The sequence below is a fragment of the Lissotriton vulgaris genome, chromosome 2_1 (genome assembly GCF_964263255.1).
Source record: "Lissotriton vulgaris chromosome 2_1, aLisVul1.2, whole genome shotgun sequence".
Classification (NCBI taxonomy): domain Eukaryota; kingdom Metazoa; phylum Chordata; class Amphibia; order Caudata; family Salamandridae; genus Lissotriton; species Lissotriton vulgaris.
In genome coordinates, this window is record NC_141687.1 from 1,455,412,165 (window position 1) to 1,455,434,924 (window position 22,760).

At 48.2% G+C, this 22,760-nt stretch overlaps 1 protein-coding gene across 4 annotated transcripts in view; it reads left to right on the forward strand.

The window, feature by feature from the left end:
* Nucleotides 1–22,760, forward strand: part of LOC147732747 (ATP-dependent RNA helicase DDX25-like) — a 1,983,894-nt gene that overhangs the window by 1,960,396 nt on the left and 738 nt on the right. The gene's annotated exons all lie outside the window — the stretch shown is intronic.

A 22,760-nucleotide genomic window follows, 5' to 3' on the forward strand; every position in this document is an offset into this window, starting at 1 on the left:
TGCACCGCCCTAGTGCCGTTGCTCACCCGCCTATTTAATTCGTTCGCAGACCCAGGAGCCATCCCACCGAATCTCCTGTGTGCCTCTATCTCAGTCATCCCGAAGCCAGGGAAGGACAGAATGTGGGGCGTATCGCCCAATTTCCCTCCTTAATGTCGACCTCAAGCTATACACCAGCATCCTTGCCACGCACCTGGCTGCCCATCTGCCAGGCTTGGTGGACCCCGACCAAGCGGGCTTTGTTCCTGACCGGCAGACCGTTGAACACACAAAGAGAGTAGCTCACTTGATTGAAAAGGCTTCCCGAATACCCGGGGAATACATGATATTGGCGGTGGACGCTGAGAAAGCATTCAACCGTGTTCACTACCTGGAAATGGTACTAGCCAGGTTCGGGATAGGAGAGAAATTTCGTACCCTAATCTTCAACTGCTACGGCGCACCCTCCACGGTAGTGAAGGTCAATGGCTACACCTCGACCGCGTTTCCCATTGAGAGAGGGATGAGACAAGGGTGTCCACTGTCACCTCTCCTCTTCGCCCTCTATATGGAGCCCCTTGCCAATCGACTCCGGCAGTGTCAGGAAGCTCTTGGCTTCAAATTCGGCGGTGATCTTCATACCATCAGCCTCTATGGGGATGATGTCCTACTGACCTTGGACCACCCGAGGACGGCGCTGCCGGCATGCGTTGCCGAGCTCGAGGCGTTTGCTACAGTATCCGGATTCAAAATGAACACGGACATATCAATAGCATTAGACCTGTCCATTACACCCTCGACACGAACTTACCTGCAGACCCTTCTGCCCGTTCACTGGGCTACAGATACGGTTCCATACTTCGGAATCCAGCTTGCGCCGACCCTGTCCAGAATGGTCGCGGCCAACTACGCTGCCCTACGCACCCGCATCCGAGGAGAGATAGACCGTTGGAGACATCTCCCCCTGTCCTGGCTAGGCCGCATTTCAGCGGTTAAGATGACCGTTTTGCCGCAAATCCTATACCTCTTTCGCCCCCAGCAGGCTGGATACGACAAACCCAATCTGATCTAGCCAAATTTATTTGGCAGGGTTGGAAGCCCCGGCTGAAGAAAACACTCGCCGTTCTGGCTCCAGAGGAGAGAGGGTTGGGCATTCCTGACCTGTATAAATACTACCAAGCAGCGCAATTGCGTTACCTGGTGGAATGGAGCAAGTGGGAGTCCGACAAACACTGTCTCTTTCAGGATCAGGCGGTTGCGGGGCGCCCATTACAGGCGATACCGTTTCTACCTCAAGCTCATAGGCCGCCCAACCTCTATGCTCCTCTATAACTCTGGTTCCCCTGGAGGTCTGGGATGCGACTAACACACTTCATGGCTTGACTACATTCCCCTCTCCTATCACACCCCTGGTGGACAACCCTGACTTCACCCCCGGAACGGCTAGAGGGGTATTTACCCACTGGAGACCGGCGGGTTGCCGCTTTCTGTATCAAATGTATAGCTCGGAAGGGGTGCTTCCTTTCCAGCTTTTTAAGCAAGAATATGATCTTCCCAAAACAGAGCGTATGAGATATTTGCAGTTGCGTCACTGGGCGTTGCAACCGCAGGTCCAAGAATCGGCCGATAGGAAATTTACTCCGTATGAGCGTTGGCTGCTCTCACGCACCTTCAACGCCAAGCTCATCTCGGACCTTTATAAACTGATTCAGACACCAACCACGCACATCTACAACCCGGGCAGAGTACGATGGGAAAGGGAACTGGGTAGATCCCTAAGTCATAAGGAAGGGGGAAACATTGCATATAGGGCGAGGCATTCGGCGTACCACATGGGACTCACTGAGACACTCACCAAAATATCGCTATACTGGTACTACACCCCTGAGAGACTGTCCGAGATGGATCCTTCCAAAGAAAAGCATTACTGGAGGGGTTATGGGCACACCGGAACTTTAGTACACATTTTGTGCGAGTGCCCGCTCATCCAATCATGCTGGACACACATCTTAGATGAAGTAGACGCACACTTCCAGACAGAACTACCCCGCATCCCTGCCTATGTTTTGCTGGGCCTTCCCAATGCACTCACTTACCCACTGCGTTCCCGTAGGGGCTGACAAATGGCCATAGCCCTTGGGTCTGCTCTGCAGAACATTCTTACACACTGGTGCACCGCAACCGTCCCTACCACCACCGGCTGGCTCCACCGACTGTGGCATGTGTTGGGAATGGAGAAGCTGTCACTCACCGCAGCAGGGAAGGGGGACCAATTTGAGGAACTATGGCAGCCTTTTAGAACCCTACTACTGACTGAATTTACGGAGATCACTTGTCCTAGATATCTCAGATTATTGTGCCTGTCGGCACCCATTGCCACGGTCCCTTGAATACTCGAGGTATGAGAAGCTCAGCAGTTGGACGATTGAGCTGTAGGGAGATGATTGGGAGCTCTGGACTGGGTGGGGGGAGGGGGAAGCAGGGGAGTTGGGAAGGGGAGGTTGGGTTATGGGCGGGGGGACGGTTTTCCGGGATTTTTCTAGTTCCAATGGTTTTTAGGTTCTGCGCATTTTCATCCCCGACAGGTTGGACACTGCTATTATTGCCAGTATTGTCTTGAATACCATGCAACCACTGGGATTTACTACTCTTACCGGGTATGACCATACTGCTTATTGTATCACGTTGCACTGTCTCTCAACAATAAAACGATTTAGACCTAAAGAAAAAGAAAATGTGGACGTAGGAAAAAACCTGCATTACATAAATTGCATTGCAGGGGCACTATGGGTATGCAAGTTTAAAAATGACATCCCTGCCAGGTTGGTTGTACTGCTGAGCTGGCAAAACACGTGTGACTGCAAGACCTATAGAAAGAACTATGGAGGAGATGATCTTCCGTTTAATTGTCATGGTGATGTTTAATACAGTCGCAGGGAACCAGTTGAAAGTGTCTCACTGAACTGGTTAATGTTTCATTATGCTGGTTTTTTGTACCTCGTGAATCTGGTTAATAGTGTCTCAGGAAACTGGTTAATAGATGCTACTGCTTAATAGTGATTCACAAGAAACTGGTTAATAATGCCTCAATAAATTGTTTAATGGTGACTCAATTAACTGCCTAATAGATTCTAATTGAACTGGTTACAAGTACAACTAAGTGTCTCAAGAAACTGGGTGACTGTGTCTGAGAAATCTTGCTAATAGTGTATCACAGAATATGCAAAGTCCTGCATAACTGGTTATTGGAATATCGAGCAATTAGGTAATAGTGTCATGGGGAATAGTTTAATAGTGTGTCATGGTTTCCCTCGCGACAACACGCATTATCAACTTTTACGCCCTACCACTTTCAAATGTCACCAGCCGCCACTACTCCACCCCTTGTTCAGCCACCCAGCGTTTGCTCCCTGCCACCGGTCTCGCAGGCTGCTCCACTTACTGGTCTGTCTGCTCCCCTCTCTTGGGCGTCTGGTTTGTGGCTTACATCAGTGGTTCCCAAACCTTTGACTCCAGAGGACCCCCACTGAGTCACCACTGGAAGCCAGGGACCCCCAAGCAATTTGTAGGATTTAAATTTCAAACATTAAAACAGTAATACGAAACAAAAATAACACACGTGTGCACACAAAACAAATACTCGAATTACTAATGATTTTAGGTGCAAATTTACAAGCCCCTGTCACCATGAGAACCACACTTTTTGCGACGTTATCATGGTGATAGGGACCTCGCCTTATTTACAAGACAGCATTAAGCCACTGAACATGGCTTAACAGTGCCTTGTAAATAAGACCCCCTTTCACCCAATGCTTAGCGTGAAAGGGGTGCGCAGTGGGTGTTGCGGTGGGCGTTTCCCCTGCAACACCCATCGATTTTGACGCTGCCCCCTATTTACAAGGGCAGCGTAAATGGGAGGCAGCTCCAAAATTAAGACCACGGAAAACCTGGTCTGAACTTGGCGAAATAAGGAGAAATGCTTTATTTCTCCTTGTTTTTGCAAAACGCATTGGTTTGTTTATGTTCAGGAAGGTGACCATTCCTGCACATTGCCAATCTTTTTTAAAAAAATTTACATTTTGTAACTTCCATGTGTACTGCATTAAGCAGCACACATAGAAGTGACAAAATGACATTTCAAGATTGTTTATGTGCAGGAAGGGGGAATTTCCTGTACATAAACAATCTTCCCCTGTTAAGTTTAGTGCCAGCGCAGGGGAAACGCAGACTTGCACCATATTCTTGTAAATATGGTGCAGCCTGAAGTGGCGGAGTGTTTAAGCCAAGGAGGCTAACGACACTCTCCACTACTTTGTATTTTATATTGAAAGAATTTGCAAGAAAACGAAAAAAGTTAATGGGAAGGTTGGTGCTGCATCAGACTAATACTAGTGGCACCCACATGGGCACGTCAGCCGTGGTTCACCACACTACTAGATCTCTCACTGGTTCCACATCAGAAATTACGGCTCACGCATCCCTGTTAACACAGAACCATGGAGAAATAAGACACCCAGACCCAAGCCAACTGAATTTGGCGATCTGGCTCCTGAAGTCTTAGAGTTTGGTTACTTAAACCTACCACCAGACTATATGAATATAATTAAAGAAGCTAGAAGACCCACTACCAGGGCATGTTATGCCGCTAAGTGGAAAAGATTTGCAATATATTGTAACAATGATCACATTGATCCACTGGATGTTTCCGTCCAAAATATTATTTGCTACCTTCTACACCTACAAAGGTCCAATTTGGCTTACTCCTCCATACTCCTGCATCTGGCAGCAATTGCAGCCTATTTACAGAATAGGCAACATCTATCTCTATTTAGAGTACCTGCAATCAAAGCATTTATGGAAGGATTAAAATGAATAATCCCACCTAGGTTACCACCTGCTCCAGTATGGAACCTAAACGTGGTCCTTACAAGACTTATGGAACCCCCTTTCGAGCCTTTACACAAGTGTGAGTTGCAATTCCTAACATGGAAAACTGCTTTCCTTGTTGCCATCACATCTCTCAGAAGAGTTAGTGAAATACAAGCATTCACAATACAAGAGCCATTTTTTCAGATACATCCTAACAAAGTGGTTCTTAGGCCTAATCCTAAATTCCTGCCAAAAGTCATTACCCTTTTTCACCTTAACCAATCAGTAGAGTTACCAGTGTTTTTTCAAAAACTGGACTCTGTTGTAGAAAGGGCTTTACACACCTTAGATGTTAGAAGAGCTCTGTTATACTACACAGACAGGACTAAATCCTTCAGAAAGACAAAACAACTATTTGTATCTTTCTCTCCCCCTCACAAGGGCAATCCCATTTCTAAAGGAGGAATTGCCAAATGGATTGTAAAGTGTATACAAATATGCTATCAAAAAGCTAAACGTACACTAACAGTTCCTCCTAGAGCGTACTCCAATCGCAAACTAGGAGCCTCTATGGCTTTCTTAGGAAATCTACCACTAGAGGACATATGCAAAGCAGCAACATGGTCTACAATACACACCTTCACTAAACACTATTGTGTTGATGTGCAAGCAAAGCAACAAGCTGCAGTAGGCCAAGCTGTCCTTAAAACACTATTTCAGTATGCTGCAACGGATACAAGCGATCACCTCTAGGGGAGACACTGCTGCACAATCGATGCTAAGTGTACGATCTGCAGCTCATATGCCTCGAACGGAAAATGCTACTTACCAGTATGCATCTGTTCTTGGAATGTAGAGCTGCAGAGTCGTACACGCCCTCCCGCCTCCTCAGGACTTGTATCCATTCCAGTACTCATCTTACTTAAATGCACACGCATGGACATCCTTTTCTCTTTACTTCTACTAACTCCATCATTTCCCATCATGGCGAAAAACAATCTGAGGATGGAGCCAATGACCATGCGCAGTGTTGTCCAAGGGAGGAGTCACCTATCTCGTGACTACAAAGACTTCTTCCAAGAAGACAACAACCTGCAATCATCCGAGCCCAACACCAGGTGGCGATCTATTGCTAAGTGTACGACTCTGCAGCTCTACATGCCAAGTACAGAGGCATACTGGTAAGTAGCATTTTCCTTTTATAAATGCATGGTACACGTTTTTTGCAGTAGGCATATTAACCCTCTGTGCCAGGGCCGTTTCTAGGTGTTTTGCCGCCCTAGGCGAGAATTGAAAAATGCCGCCCCCACCGTGTCCAGGTTTTTTTGCGTTTAAAGTTATAGCAAAAGCACAGAACAGTATTGCGACAAGTCTGGGAAAAGACACAGGATTTGCCTCCCTGGGCACATCCTGTTCTTGCGCTCTGCTCGGGTCAGGGATTCGTGTACAAAACAGCTTCAATTTGAACCCAAGACACCGGTTTACCAAGTGGAGCCCCAGGGCTAAGAAACACTACATGGCTTGAAAGGGGCAGTGAGAGGAGGGGGTGAAGTTGACCCAAATATGTACCAAATGCTCAGAAACACTTGTTAAACACAAATGAAGGACCATCAAATATAAACTTTATGTAACTGACATTAACTCCAAATTGTTTCATACAGAAGTCCTAGCTGGGAAGCGAAATCAGATTAGGTATGTCTGCTTCCTCGGGATCGGGCAGGTGCATTTTGTAGATCTGTCCACTTCAGCTGGCCCCCACTCCAAAATAGCGCCTGTGAGGATTACAGCTTTGAGCTGCCTGTGCCAGGGTGGGAGTGAGCCGCACTGTAATTTTCTGAGCACCTTCGGAGTCACGTGGAAGGGCCTAAAGTGAGACCAGATTTGTACCCAATGCAAGTTTACTTTTTGCAGTTTTTTAAAGGCAACATCGGACCAAAGGTATCGGAGTGCATTACATGAGCACCACTTATGTTACACAATGACACATTCATTTTTGGTTGGCACTGGGAGGTTAAGTGATTTGCCCAGAATCACAGGATGTTCAGCCGACGCGGAGGCTTGAACCTTTTTCCCAGCTCCCATGTTGGCATCTCTGGCCCTTACCCCACATACTCTCTCCTTGGTACCAGGAGCAGGGCAACAAAGGGGAGACGTTGATCCCAAAAATAAAACAACTGATCAGAAGCACATTTTCAAGACCACACCATTAAAAATAACATTTCTGGTTGAAATAAACTGCATATTGTTTACCACAGAAGCCCTAGGCGGCGCTAAGAAATGAAGCCTGTCTCTAGTGCTTTCTCAGAACTGGGCACACCCTTCTTCTGCATCGTTGCACGTGCTACATTAGATAAGGCAAAGCTGCCACTGGACAACACTCTCATCTCTTTCAAGCAGGGACATTAATCCCTGACGTTATCTTCTTGACACTTTTATTGTTCTTTGAAATCTGTTAATTAAACATTATACTTTGCAGTTATTTTAACTGTTGCCTGCGGACCCCCTGGGAATATGTCAGGGACCCCTGGGGGCCGCGGACCACAGTTTGGGAAACACTGGCTTAGATAGTCCTCCCTGAGGTGGGCCTCTGTCTCTGCCATTTTGGAGTTTCTTGAGGGTTTGTCGATCTTTTATGGGCCAGGGTACTGCGTCCCTATCCTCATGCAACAAGGCTCCATCCACAACCGGGTGACACAGCTCTCTCCAACTCCTGATATGGGCCTCCTCTGCGCAACTCTCTTATCTCCGCCCAAAGCGAAGTAGCACTTTAGCAATCCAAGTCTCCTACATGCTGCAGGTCTTTTCGTGGCCGATTCCGCCCCTTCGCTCGCGGTCTGCTTGGGAGCCGCTCACCACAGTGGCTCCTGGCTCAAGCACATCGCACAGGCCTCTGATGCGGCCTCAGGACTTCGTGACTGGCAAATTGCTGTTGGGATCTCCCGGAACGTTCCTTCAGGTGGCAGGCATCGGTTGCAGTGGTTTGGCACCGCTTTGCCCGATGTTATGATGGATTTTGGTCGAAAAAGGTCCTTCGTCCCTCAGGAGCTCAGCTAGAGTGCAGCCATTTCCTTGTGGTGTTGGCCATGCCCCCCCTCCCCGAGTCTTGCTTGGTTTGATGGATGATCCTCCTCTTGTCTGTCTCTCCCAATCTTCTATCCAGTTCTGTGCTTTTTTGGGGGTATAAAAATGAGACCTTCCATCTATCAAGTCTCTTTGGCTGGGAACATAAGCATGTATTTCAAGTTTTTTCCCCCAGAGTTTATATTTTACTGTGTCAAAAGTCCAGAGTTGTAGCACTTGTTGCATTTATAAACCTCGAAATATTGTGTCTTGATCTCGAAAATTTAGAAATCAAGCTATGTTAGCCAACCAAGACTTAGACCCTGTGAAATCCATTTCAGTCCCAGTTGGGGTCTGATCTCTTGCTGGTTGCTGGTGTTCTATTTAATTTCTTTTATAGCTTGTGTCCAGTGCTCGCTCTGAGTTTTCTTCAGTACTACCACTGCATTATGTTCTTTGTGTGGTCTCTTTTCTGATCTCTGACTGTGCTGTAAATCACTGTTATTGTGTCTTTTGAATGTTCCTTCTACTATAGATTCTTTTCTAGTCACTTGTATTTCTTATTCTTTGTACTTTAGTATGCCTAGCGGGCACACAAGCGGCAGCTCAGGTCTCTCTTTTTATCTTTATTCATTGACCCAACTTTGTTTTATTGCCCTTCCCATTTAGAAATCTTTGCTTCTGGAGGGGGCAAGAAAGAAGTTGGGGGAATCCTCTCCTTATACATCTGTAGGCCCTCTGATTTGAGTCCTTCCTGTTCTGGTCAAAGCTTTAACCAATGCGTCCTTCTTGGTGGGAGGGTCTCGAAGCGAGCCTCAAAAATTGGTGCACCTGCCTCCCATCCCGTTAGTGCTTTCTCCCCTTTCACTCTAATCCTACCAGATCGTATATGCCGGGGTTCTTCGCTTCCGCACCTGCAGTAGTAGTATTGTTACTCTCCCCACCTGCCCTCTCTGCTGCTTCTGCCCAGGTGCATTCTTGGCTGTATGGGTCCTGGAAGTTCAGGAGTGGATCAGCCTCTCTTTCAGGCTGCTCTCCTTGTTGAGCAGGTGGTGATGTTCTCCCTGGTCAGACTCTTTTCAGTTTGTTTGCTGGTGTTTTCAGCTCTGTCGTGCTCCTCAGCACTTGGCTGCGATCTGGCAGAGCACAATCGGGATTCATTGCCCACGGAGACCAGAGGCAGATCGTTTCTGTCTCTACCATTGAATTAAGCAACACCCCGAGCGCGTCCTTTACCCAGGAAACGAACCGGCTGGTCCTGAATCGCCCAGCAAGCCACGGAAGTGCCCGGACAGAAACCCATCTGAGACCATCCTGGCCTCTCTCACAAGCATACGCTCGGCGGTTTCCAGATTTCTGACACAACTGGAACATACGGCTCTTACAATGGGCGGTTTTAAATTGTTAAATACCAGGCAAATGTAAATACTGTCAGTCCTGATGATGATCTCAGTTTAACTAGAGCAAGGGATCGAAACGTTGACTTCTTCTAGTGTTTCCACAACTTACCATTGTGTATAATTCTGTTGTGGTTAGCACTTTGGCAATACTTTTAAAATTGATACACTGACTTGAAAGTGGCCAAATTTGCTCAGCTTTTGCCTGTAAGTTTTGCATGTTGTATGTGTTCCTTCCCCAGTACTTTCCTCCCAAGTACGGTACAGGACTGTGCCCTACTACAAACCAATGTTCAGATATCTTTTGTTCTCATTTTTTGTGATTAACTACAAAATAAAATCCTGGTCCGGCTGGACATAAGAGTAATATAGCTACCTATCACAGTCTATATTTCATTATTTTCTTTGACCTCTCAAATGCTAAGGACCTCTGTTCTTTGTCATATAAGCTTGACACCCATGGTCCTCAGCCAACTGTTCGGGTTCCATTGTTTCACTAAAAAGGTCGAGCAGTAGCAGCACCCCCGCCCCCCCATTTCTCCCAGCGCCTTGAGACCCTATCGGGTGAGTAGCGCGCTCTATAAATGCGTTGATTGATTGATTGATTGATTGATTGATTGATTGATAAACTTGTGAGGTAGTCTGTGATGCATCCTCATAATTTTGCGAATTCGTCTTTGAAGGAACAGAGAGAGCTTTCTGCAGTTACTTCTGCTCTTCCATGGTGCTGGCCATGTCCCTGGAAGATGAAAATGGTGATCAGGAGGACATGTTCAGAGGAATGTGATAGGAGTAGTGGGATTCTTCCGTAAAAGAGACCTGCTTAGTGGAGTAGGAGGCCCTCGGAGAGGAGTTTTCTGAAGATGAGGCTATTAACACAAGAATGTGGGAGGAGGGATGAGGTGCTGTGGTGGGAAGGAGTGGAGTTCTCAGGGCGCATGTGGGAATGGGAGAGACTTAGTGAACCAAAGGAGCATGCTCAAGAGAACGTGGAGTGATTAGAGAGAGGTTTTGCACTGCACTGCTCCCTACCTTCTTCCTCCACATGCCCCTTGAATCCTGGGGGCATGCTGCACCTTCTTTGGACCCTATACTGCTCCTTTCCCTCTGCCACTCAATTTGCAATTGTTGGGTGAGTGTTGTGCTGCTGGTGCCCAAACTATATTTGTGTTAGAAATGGGGATTTCCGGTTGGCCAAGACCTGCGTCAAAGCCAGGCAGAAACCACCATTCTACGTCCGGGCAAGGAAGTCACCCGCCAAGATAACCCCTGCGCACCCTCTTGGTAGCTTGGCACGAGCAGTCAGGCTTATCTCAGAGGCGATGTGTAAAGCGTTTGCAGCGCACCCAGCAACAACACCCAAGGCCCACCACAAAGGAAACTCCACACAAGGTTATACATAAAAATAGCCTTTGTATTATCAAAACACATCAGATAGTAATCACACCATTTACATTGTGCCAACTGGCACGGGCAATATTTACAAGGGATTATATACACAGGACAGGGCCACGTGGACCACTGTCAGGAATAAGCACTTTTAGAACTAGCACTTTTTAGAACATATAATATTGTAGCACCAAATAGCAAATGTAGCACACAACCAGTAACCACTGGTAAAAGGTAAGTACCTCCTACGCAATCCTAACCACCTTAGGCATATATCACGCAGGGAACCATGAACTCACTAGTATAACCCATACTAGATAAGACAACCTCCTAAGCATAAACATATGTCTAGAGGTATCAGAACACAGGGGGCGCACAACATACTACACGTAGTACATTTCCTAACACCCAGAAAGCAATAGCACATGAATCATAACAGCACATAAATCACATTAGGGTCCAGGTTGCGCCACTGCGCCAAAACCTAAACGTTGCAGCTGCCCACTACTTGCTGAGGACAAGAACAGGGCCTAAACGCTGCAGCTGGCACCAAGTGCTGCGCAGCTGGGGAAGGCCAAGGTAGGGATGAAGGAGTGTGACTCACCCCTGAGTTCAAAGATAAGTCCCTAGGAAGAAAGACCTAAACGGTGCAGCAGCCCACTACTTGCTGGGCAGCTGTGAAACAGAACTGCGACAGGGCTCTCACTAGCCCTCTGGACAAAGACTGCGCCAACTGCTGGAGCCATCTGGTTCTAGGAATGCATTTTGTGCATTTTGGAGCCCTCTAGGCTCTGAAACAATACATATGCCCTCTGGAGCACTCTGGCTCCTCAAAGAAAGAAATGCCCCCAACGGTGGAGCCCTCTGCCTGAAAAGCTACTGGGGCCTCGGAGCCACGGGGCTCTGTAACAAATGTGGCCAACTGGGGGGAGCGGCCCGCTGCCAGCCGGGGCCACTCTACCTCCTGTAATGCCCCCGAGACGTTGAAGCCCGGAGGCTCGAACTAACAATGCCCCCAAGAGCCTTCTAGGTTCTAAATCACAATGCCCCCTTAAACGCTGGAGCGGCCCGCAATAGCGGGCCCGCTCTGGGGAGGGACCGGGTCACTCTGCTTGGGCCAGCCGCACCACAGAGCGCATGGAGCCCCCCACCAGTAGCACAACACAGCCACACGCACCGGGACCTGTGACGGGGGCTCCTTTTCTGGTGCTGCTTCCTGGGGCGGCTCTTCTCTTGGGCTGCGAGTGGGATTTGGGAGAGCCTCCCGAACTCCGTGGGGGCTCTCCGGTCTCTCCGCCTCCGGGGCTGCGGGCAAAAGGCGGGGCTCTCTCTTCCACATGAGAGCCCTGCTGACCTCAGGAACACTTCTCCCGGGGCTCCCTCCATCGCATGGGAGCCCCGCACCACTCGCGCTGCTTCCTGCGGCGGGCGGGCAGCATCTCCGGTCTCCCTTTCCACACGGAAGACCGGAAAGTCGGGACAAAAGCTTCCCCCAGGCACGGGGAAGCGGAAAGGGATGCACTCCAGGCCCCGCCCACAGTCAGGCAGGCACGGGCCTGGCTTCCGGTTTCGCCGCGGCGCCGGCATACTTCGGGGGCAAATAACGAGGGGTGGGCACCCTCGAAAACAAAAAGAAATGTGGACGCGGGTGGGCACCCGCTCTGGACGCAAATAAGCGGGGTGGGCAGCCGCGTAGATTATGGGGCCAAAAACGAAGACACAGGATGGGCACCTGCGCTCTGAAGGCCTCAATGGGGGGATCCCTCACACCGGGATTCCATATAGCACCGCGCTGCACGGGCCCACGCACTCCTGCTCGGCAAGGGAAAGGTAGTGCTTCCAGGCGCTAGAGGTAGCCACAGCCCTGGGGCAAGGGCAAAGGCACAGCAAAAAGGTCTTGGAGGTTAGGAGGTAACGTAGGGCTCAGGGGCCAGCACACAGGGCACTCAAGCAAGGAGACAGCCCCCATGGTGTTCCCTCCTGGGCCCCACCATCAGCAAGGCCCCCTCTGTCCGGAATCAAAAAGTAGAAGGGTCCCAAAGAAATCCTCCAGCATCCTGGGGCTGGGCAGGGCCCAGGGAGGCAAGCCTTCCGTTGGGCCCCAGCAGCAGCACGCCCCTGTTAGATTCAAGTTAGGACACCAGAACATTTAACATGAGGTCACAGCCTCTTTTATACACAAAATCCCTTTGTCTCTAGGGTGCAGGGTGGGGGAAAAACCAGACGCAACTGGTTCTGGAGCACTCTGTTGCTCAGCCACTCTCCCCATTCACTGGCCTGGCTAGGGTCATCAGTTGCACCACAGGGGGCGGAGCCAGCATTGTATAGGGAAAGCCCAGCCCTATTCAGGTCCCAGGTGCACCCCTCCTTCACATCAACATGCAGATCTCTCCATTCACCACCGGGGCAGATCCATCATGACTCCTAGAGCCAGGCACACCAGCCAGCTCCAGCCAATCACAAGCCAGACAGTCATTTCACCTTTACTGCACAGGCAGGCCAACTTCTAGAAGTGGCACTTCCACACTAACTAGCTAAATTAAAGCCGCACACATCATTGTGCAGCATTCAACCTCACAAGTTCGCACATACCAAACTCAACCTTGCACTCCCCACGCATCAGAAATTACCATGGAGAGACATATTCCCCATGCATACCTATGGGAGGGCAGGCCACTCTCACATACGCACTCAGAGAGCACACGCACTTTACACTGCGCCACAGTGCTAAAGTGCGCAAAGACCAGAAACCACTCTAATGATGTAACATTAAGAGGCAAAAAGTTCAGGGGTGAACCTGCCAGAAGTCCAACAATTTGTTATGTGAAGGGAAAAATCTTCAGTTGCTTATGCTCATACTGTAGCTATTCTGTGATGGAGGACTTTAATGAGCAGAGCTTTATGCAGCAGCTTCATTGGGATGAGGGAGGCGTATTATGTTTCCTACTCTCTAGAGGATGGAAGCTTGCACTGCCAAGACACAAGTAGTACATATCCGATGTGTCATACTGAACCATACACTCACTTACCCAGTTATTAATTCATGCAGTCAGCAATTTGTTTAATTTTAGGTACAATTTTAGTCCGTGCTCTTTCATGAATTAGGAATGCAACGAATTGCAATGCTTAAATCATAAGATGTACAGTGCAAGAAGAGTGCAGGAATAAATGAACGTTATACAGATGTCAGTGCAAAGGTTAGACGGAGAGAAAAAGAGTGCGAAAGCAGAACAAATCAGAAGGTAGGGAATGGAAAGTATTAGATAAGTAAGTGGATATGGGCTCTGTTACACCGAGACACCAATGGAAAGGTGAAAATTGCAAAGAATCTGCTGGTTTAAAGGCCGTTTATTCTAGTTGGTATTAGTGCATAGATAAGAGTAGCAAAGTCTAATGTAAATGATTTGCCCAGTTTGGGTGTATGTGTACATTAATGAACAGAAGAGATACAAATGCATATCTTTCTGTAGACAATTGCTGCTTTTACTTCAGCGCTGCAGATATGACGTGCTTCATCGAGGTAGCAGCCAGGATTACTTCCTCTGAGCCCCCTGGAAGGGGTACATTGCCATCAGTTTAGTTCTTTACAGGCCGGATTACCTCCCAAGTGATTACATAGATTGTTTGCAAATAGATTGTTTGCAAAATTGGCAGTGTGACTCTGGGCAGTGGATCACTTGGCACTCATGTCAATGAAGAACACATACCTCATCTTTCAAATACTTCCCCAGGCATCATACTGGATCCAGAACCTTTTTTAGCAATACTCCGGCACCCTGGCAAGTGGCTCCAGTGGCTCCACATTGTCATTGTTCTAGTCCAGATGTGCTGTGCGCAGGTCTATAAAGGCACCACCCATGAGCGCTGACATCAGTTTTTTCTTTCCCTGTTAAAAAACACAGATCCGAAGCTACCCCTTGTCTCATCGAGACTCTGCATTGAACAAAATTCTTCAGTGTGCAAGGGAATTGCCATCTCCCTATTCTACAGGGTTTAAACCCTGTAGGGAATGTGGCAAACAAATGTCTGTGATTGACCCACCTGTGGTTTGCCTGTGGTCGGATCATGACTCTAATGCCCGCTATGTTTGCGCATTGATACACCCCTATACCATTCAAGAGTGGGAAGCCAAGCTCTTCATGGTGAAGCACTGCAAGGCACCACACCAGGATTGATTGAGGGGTAAACATAGGTCCCACTCCAGATGTCCCTCTAGGGACTGGTCTTCTTCCTGCTCTAGCGAGCTTGTTATTGTCCCTCCAGGTCACACTGTTGAAGTTGATCAACTTCGGAGTCAATTCCGACACTGGTCCCACGGTTAGCTGGAAACTCCGAGCCCATCGGTCACACCATAACAAATCAGAAAATTCTGCTGTGCTGTAATTTGCTTTTTTGGCCTGTTGCAGGGTACAAAGGCCCTCCTATCTGGACTTCTATTGACCAGTTTTCCTTAAGTGACAGTTGAGTCCTCTGTATCCGCTCAGGGCACCAGAACAACTTCGGTACCGGTTCTCTTCCCCTGCGCCACAACCTACACCGGAATGACATCAACTAATACTGATGCGGGCACTGTCAACTCCAGACGATGATGGCAAAGTCATACTGCTGTCTGATGCTGACATGACATTCCCCCGACCTTGATCGTGGCTGCACGCTCCTCTTTCTGAGCCACAATACTTTTATATTCTTTCTGACTCCCAGTCGCCCTACCTATCAGTAGAGCGCAGGTGTTTCATGAACTTTTCGACACAGATTCAGACAATAGGAGCTGTGATGCTGGAGATTATATTGCCAAACATAGTCAAGAAATTGGTATTAGGATCTCCAGGATGCCAGTAGCTTGGATACCTCTCCTAACACCGCCCTGGTATTCCTCCCCTGGGACCTGTCACCAAGGAAAGCATCTCCTTCACTATGGTTATGTGAAGGGCAGTGGAGGTACTAGATCTTTACCTGCCCACTCTGAAGGTTAAGACCAGTGTTCTAACTTAGGTGTTGCAGTCTTGAAATTTACGTTCTGAACCTGTGCTCCTATTCAAAGTGACTTTTACATATACACTTTTGCATACCTGGGCCACACTGTATTTTAGCCTGCCTTGCATCATCAGATGTCATCGCCCTGCTCATGGTGACCCTTTTTCCTCACTCAGCACTCCACTCCTAAAACCTTGTGGTGCTGGCTTGAGCCAGCTGAGTAAACCCAAATTATTGTCCCACTAATCCCCCTGATAGGAAGTCAAAGAAGATGTAGACCTTTGGTAAAATGGTTTTCTCCTGTTCAAATTTGGCTCTTTGTTCCGTGCCTTTTAGGCCAATAATTTTAAACCTTGTACTACTCTGTGGCCCAGATGTTGCTCATGGTACCGGAAGAAGCCAGGGCCATTCTTTTTCAGGCCAGTTAAGATGGTTGTGATGCAGCAAAGTTCACAATCTGCTGTGGACTGGATATTACTGATAACATTGATGAAAGTGTTGATGCTAGTGTGGCTATTTGCAGACACATGTGGATGTGTTAGCTGGCTTTTCAGGAGTTATTCAAGGCAGTCTTATGGAGATGCCATTTGATGGTTCCCGACTGTTTGGGGGTAAAACCAACTCAACCCTGCAGTGATTCAAATATAGAAGGTTATAAATCAGCAAGATGTTTGGGGATGGCGGCACTCCTTGATAAACGTTCGAATAGGTCAATGTTGATGCGATAGTAATCGTATCTTTGGGTGCCAGGGAATTTGCAATTTGTAATTTGTAACTGGGTTCTATATCGCGCCAGCTCACCGACAGGTCTCAAAGCGCTACTAACCAAGTACAGCAACGGGAAACATGATAAGTATATAAAGAGTCTGGGGCAAGTGACCGTCAACTAGGGGGTGAAAGCGTCTTTGAAGAGTAAAGTCTTCAAGGACTTCCTAAACTGGAGAAGGTTGGACTCTCTGCGAAGTGCCTCCGGTAGCTTATTCCAGATAATCGGGGCCTGAACTGAAAAGGATCTGCCACCTTTAGTTGCCAGTTTAAAGCGTGGGCAGGATAGCAAAAAAGAACCGGACGATCGCAAGGCGCGCTTGTGTTCGTATATTTCAAGCCTCTCTTTTATATAGGCTGGCGCCTGTCCGTGGATTGCTTTGTGGCAGATGCACATACTCTTGAATTCAGCTCTTTGTACTATAGGCAACCAATGAAGCCTATAGAGCAAAGGGTAGGCATGGGTCCGTCTTGGCACTCCAAAAATCAAGCGCGCTGCGTCATTCAGAGTAACCTGAAGACGGTTGGATAAGTTTTTCGGGAGGCCAAGGTATAAAGCGTTGCCATAATCGATTCTCGACACTATTGTGGCTGAGACAATAGTTCGAAGCATGTTCCTTGAGAGTATGGGGACGAGCTTACTCAGTTGCCTGATTAGGTTGGTACAAGAACCAACTACCGCAGACACTTGGTTAGCCATCGAGAGTTCCTGGTCAATTTTCATCCCGAGGCTCTTGACGCTAGGGCACGGTTTTGGAGTAGGTCCAAGCTCTTGTGGCCAAAACAAATCGTTCCAGGGGGAGGTCGAGGTTGAGACTACGAGAACCTCCGGTTTGTCTGGGTTGATTTTCAATAAATTGGACGACATCCAGTTTACTGTAAAACGTAAAATGTCTTGGGCCATGGTCTGAGCCGATGGTGTGTTATCGATACTCAGCAGCAGCTGAGTATCATCGGCGTAGTTAAAAACTTTGCAGTTCATGTTTGCCAGGGACTTTATCAACGGCTGTAAGTAAAGATTAAATAGGAGTGGAGAGAGCGCAGAGCCCTGCGGGACTCCACATGTTAAGGCACCCGAATCGGAGACCTGATCTGCTACCTGGATTCTCTGCGTCCTCCCGGATAGAAAGGCTGTCAGCCATTTGAGGGCTTGCTCTCCTATCCCGAACCCAGCCAATCTGCCCATGAGCAGTGCATGGCTGACGGTATCAAACGCCGCTGAAAGATCTAGTAATATCAGGGCGCTTGGCTTTTTTCTGTCAGCCACGCATCTAAGCTCGTCTAGAACAGACAGCATTACTAGTTCTGTGCTATGGTGGGCACGAAAACCAGCTTGCCGCTCCTGGAGAAGATGGTGAGATTCCAGGAGGGGTGAGAGAGATTTTAGCACGTGCTGTTCTAGAACTTTTGACAGAAATGGCAGCTGGGAGATAGGCCTGTAGTTCTTCAGGCTAGATGGTTCTGCCCCAGGCTTTTTTATCAGGGGTCTGACGCGTGCTTCTTTAAAGGAGATTGGTAGTGATCCAGTGGCTAGTGAGGTGTTTAGGAGGTCTAAGATCTGATCCTCTAGAATCGGAACTGCTAGTCGGAGGATATTGGGTGGGCACGGGTCGGCAGGGGAGCCAGACTTGGTAGACGCTACCAGTTGTCTCAAGATGATAGGGTCGATTTCGGGGAATCTAGTAAAGATGGAGGTTGAGGGATTTAAAGGAGGCAGTTGTTCAGTGTGTGAGACTGGATTGTTTTTCTTTATATCAGACAAGATGGTTGCTACTTTTTCAAGGAAGTATCCTTGAAAGGTGTCACAGTCGATGGATATGACTATCTTTTCCTCCTTCTTACTTAGCTCCTTCAGGATTTGGAAGGTTTCTCTCTGGATGTTTGTAGCGTTGTTTATGCGCGTCTCGTAGTAATCCTTCTTAGCTGAAACAATGAGTTTTTTATATATTTGAAACGATGTTCTATATGATTCCCTGTCAGTATCCTTTTTGGATTTCCTCCAACATCTTTCGAGGTAGCGGAGCTTTCTTTTTTGTTCACGTAGACTTTGGGTGAACCAAGGGGCTCCTTTCTCTGCACCCTTTACTTTCTGTACCTTTTCAGGGGCTAAGTCATCGATTGATTGCCTAAGGACGGTTGTAATGGCATAATACTTTGAGTCAAGGTCGGTCCCATCTAGGGGGATTATGGAATTCTGTATGTATTTGGGCAGAGTTTTGGCCAGGGTATCGGCATTCACTTTTTTCCATTGACGCACTTTTTTGAATTTTAAAGGGAGTTTAGTCTGGGAATTGTTTAGCGGTATGTCGTACAGGATCAGGTGGTGATCCGACCAGATACAGGGTGTAATGCTTGTAATGACTGTCTTTGGCATGGAGGACCAGATAAGATCTAAAGTGTGGCCTTTTATGAGGGTTGGGGCTTCCACAAGTTGTACTAGTCCAAGCGTGGTCATAGTGGTCTGTAATTTCTGGACTAGCGGATCTTGATCGCTTTTATCCCAGTGGATATTGAAGTCACCAGTTACCAGGATGTTTTTGTAACGTGTGCATAAATCAGATATTATAGGAAAAAAGAGGTCGCTGAACATTGAAGTACTTTGGGGTGGGCAATACACTGTTAGGATGGTGCAACAGGAGTTGTTCATGGTGATTTTTATCCCTAATAGGTCGACGGTATTTATGGTCTCCGATAGGATTTTGGTAACTGTAAGCTGCCTTTTGAAGATCGTTGCTACACCCCCCCCTCGAGCCCCATCTGGTCGGTTGTGCCAGATCATATCATACCCACTGGGAAGGGCGGCAATGATATCCGGGAAGGATGCATCACTCAACCAAGTTTCGGTGAGTGTCAGGATATCAATAGTCTCGTCTTGTAGAAGGGTGTAGATTTCCAGGTGATGTTTCTGTAATGATCTGGTATTGAGGGTAGCTAGCTTTAGGGGGGATGGACGACTGGGATTCTTACGGCTGGCTATGTGCAATATGTTATTTTCCTTCAGCGTAGCACATGTAGTGGGGGATGGTGTGTACCTGTCTGATTTCAGTGCTAGGAGATCCGCTGAGGTATAGCAGGTGCGTGTACCAGAGTCCCTAAGCCCTATGCCCGGTCGTGCGCGGACGGGCGCAGACGGGCAGGACTCTGGCACGACTCCGGCGCAGATCCGGCGCGCCCGCTGATCGCGTCCGCTGCGCGGAGTCATCCCTGCCCGTTTTTATACCACTGGGAATCGCGTCACGAACTACAGCCCGACCCAAGATGGCCGCCAAAACCGGTGCTCTGCTCTCGGCGTCAGCACTCGGCCGAGAGCAGGTCCGGATCGAGAGGAACGGGGGTGACAGGGGTCTGAGGCGCCACTGAGCGCAAGGGGGGTCACAAGGGGGTCGCACTACACCTATTCCACTCAGGTGTGGTAAAGTACACAAATACACAAATTTCAATTTTTAAAATCAATTAAAATTTTAGGAAAGGTAAGAGACCTCCCGGCTTCCGCCTCAGGAGGGTGAAAGTGCGTGTAGGTTAGAAATTACCGGCACTCTCCCTACGCGTCCCTTTTATACCACTGGGAATCGCGTTACGAACTACAGCCCAACCCAAGATGGCCGCCAAAACCGGTGCTCTGCTCTCGGCGTCAACACTCGGCTGAGAGCAGGTCCGGATCAAGAGGAACGGGGGTGACAGGGGTCTGAGGCGCCACTGAGCGCAAGGGGGGTCACAAGGGGGAATGAGTCCCTACCGGCCAGTGGGAACTCGCAGTTTCAACACAAAGATGGGGGAGTGTAAGAAACACTTGCACTGCTTCAGGGATGAATTTATTTGATGAGTCACATATTACATCATAGTGACCATGTAGCAGAACTGTACATGCAATTTAAATTTCAGCAACATCTCCGCTGTACTCAGAATATCGGTATGTTTACTATTTTACACGTTGGTCCGTCGTCAATTTCCTTTATCTTTATGTGCTTCCGCGTTTACACGGAACACTGACCCACGAAGGAGGCTGACTTTGCGGTCTCCCGCATTCATTACATCTGGTAAGCCGGTGAGCTTCTTGATACCGCTTTGTTCCTTCACCTGGGAACACGCCTCGAAATGCGATTTGTTAATATCACTCGCTAGTGTTTTTAGTGTTTACCTTCACTGTCCGTTATGCTCACGGGTGACATGTTTACGATCCTCAGGCTGCACATTACGTGTAGACTCTATGGGTTCCTTGGTTTACTGGACCTATCTTTTCCGTTTTTTCCTTGCAATCTAGATCATTATCACACGTGTTTTACACTTATCTTTCTTTACGGGTTTTTATACCAACCTTCATTGATCCTGACCCACTTTCACACGTAGTGTTCTTCTTTCACGTTATTGGTTCTTTAGTATACCTGTCTCATCTACTCACTTGAGTTTCAACTCACTGTTTGGGATATCTATTAAGCTGACCCCCTGTCTATCTCAGTGATGTGTACATATTGTGGCAGCTAGCTCCCCTTCCTGATACCCGTTTTTTCATTTCCAGATTGTCAATTGTCCCCTGATGAAGGGCCATGTCCTGAAATGCATAGGGATATTACGAATACAATTGGATGTTGCTGAAATTTAAATTGCATGTACAGTTCTGCTACATGGTCACTATGATGTAATATGTGACTCATCAAATAAATTCATCCCTGAATGGATTACCAACGAAAACGACATAATTGTGTTTCTGTACTTTGATTACCAATATTGGAATGTATTAAAAGGAGCCTAAGCTCCCATTGGTGTGCCATTGGAAGCAGTGCAAGTGTTTCTTGCACTCCCCCATCTTTGTGTCAAATATAGAAGGGCCATAGAGCACTCTTTGGGTCTTTCTGCACCCCCACTCCGGCCACACCAGCAGTTTCACACACCATGGGGCTTTGGCAGGGACTCCCTATACCACCAGCAGTCCCCACAGGTATAGCAATCTCTACATCCACTGTACTCATCGGAGAGGGCAACAGAAACATCGGGCAGCCCTATCTTCCACATCTGCAGCTGCCATCTCCTTCAAGCCTTTTTAGCATGCCCCTGTCTGTACACAGTCACCAAATCTGAGTCAGGTTCCAACACTGTCTGGCGGGGTGTCAGGCAATAACTTTGGACAGGTGTGTCCTGCAAATTGTTACGTTTTGCCATTTCTCGAAACCCTGACGCACCTCCCACCATCTTCAGAGTGGCTGACGGAGGGCCATTTGTACTTCTTGCAGCAAGAAGTGCAGGCTCTTTTGTCGAAAGGAGCCATATAGAGGGTACCTCACCAGGATTAGTTGTGGTTGCTATTCCAACTACTTCCTGGTACTTAAAAAGGATGCGGGCTCTGTATCATATTAGACCTTCGCACTCTCATTGCTATTGCAAAAAAGGACAAGTTCAAGATGCTTACCCTAACCCAAGTCCTTGTCTACCCTCAATCCTGGAGACTGGATGGTACTGCTGGACATGCACGTTCATTTCACATCCCCGTCCTGAAGGCCCACAAGCGTTACCTGCTGTTCATGGAAGGCCACAAGCATTTTCAGTTCGCTGCTCTCCCCTCGTGCTGCAACCCCCACCAAACATTCAAGTTGTGCTGGTAAGGCCAATTTCTGAAGGCCAAAAGTTCCAGTCTTCCCCACCTCTATGACTGGCTGTTGAAGGTGGACTCACTCCAGGGAATTGTCTCCCACCTCCAAACTATGGCAAACCTCCTAACATTGTTGGGGATCACTATCAATGTGCCAGAGTTACTCCAGACTCCTTAACAGATGCTCCCCTTCAAAGTAGCCATTATAAACACAGTGCAGTTTTACACCTATCCCCCGGATAAGAGAGTCAAGAATATTCCGGTTATGATCCTGATCTTTCAACCTCAGTTCCTAGATCTCAGCGAGAAGGACTCTGAGGCTGCTTGGACTGATGGACTCCAGCATTCTGCTTGCCAAGCACACCATACATATTCTGGCTCTATGGTGGGATTTGAAGTTCCAGTGGGCACAGCACCAGAGGGTTCTTTCCAGTCTGGTTCCGATTTCGGAGGAGACTGCAAAGGATCTGTAGTGGTGGCTGTGGGACAGCGATTGGGTGAGTGGCAGAATCCCTCTCCTTGCCCCACCCAGAGCTTGCAGTGGTGACCGATGCATCCCTTCTGACTTGGGAAGGCCTTCTGGGAGAGGTGCAAGTGAGAGGTGACTGGTTTCAGTGGCTCGGCTCATATCAACCTTCTGGACCTGAAGGCCATCCACTTGGCATTGAAAGCCTTCCTGTCTTCTATCAATGGAAAGCTGGTGCCAAGTGCTCACGGACAACACCATCACCATGTGATACTGC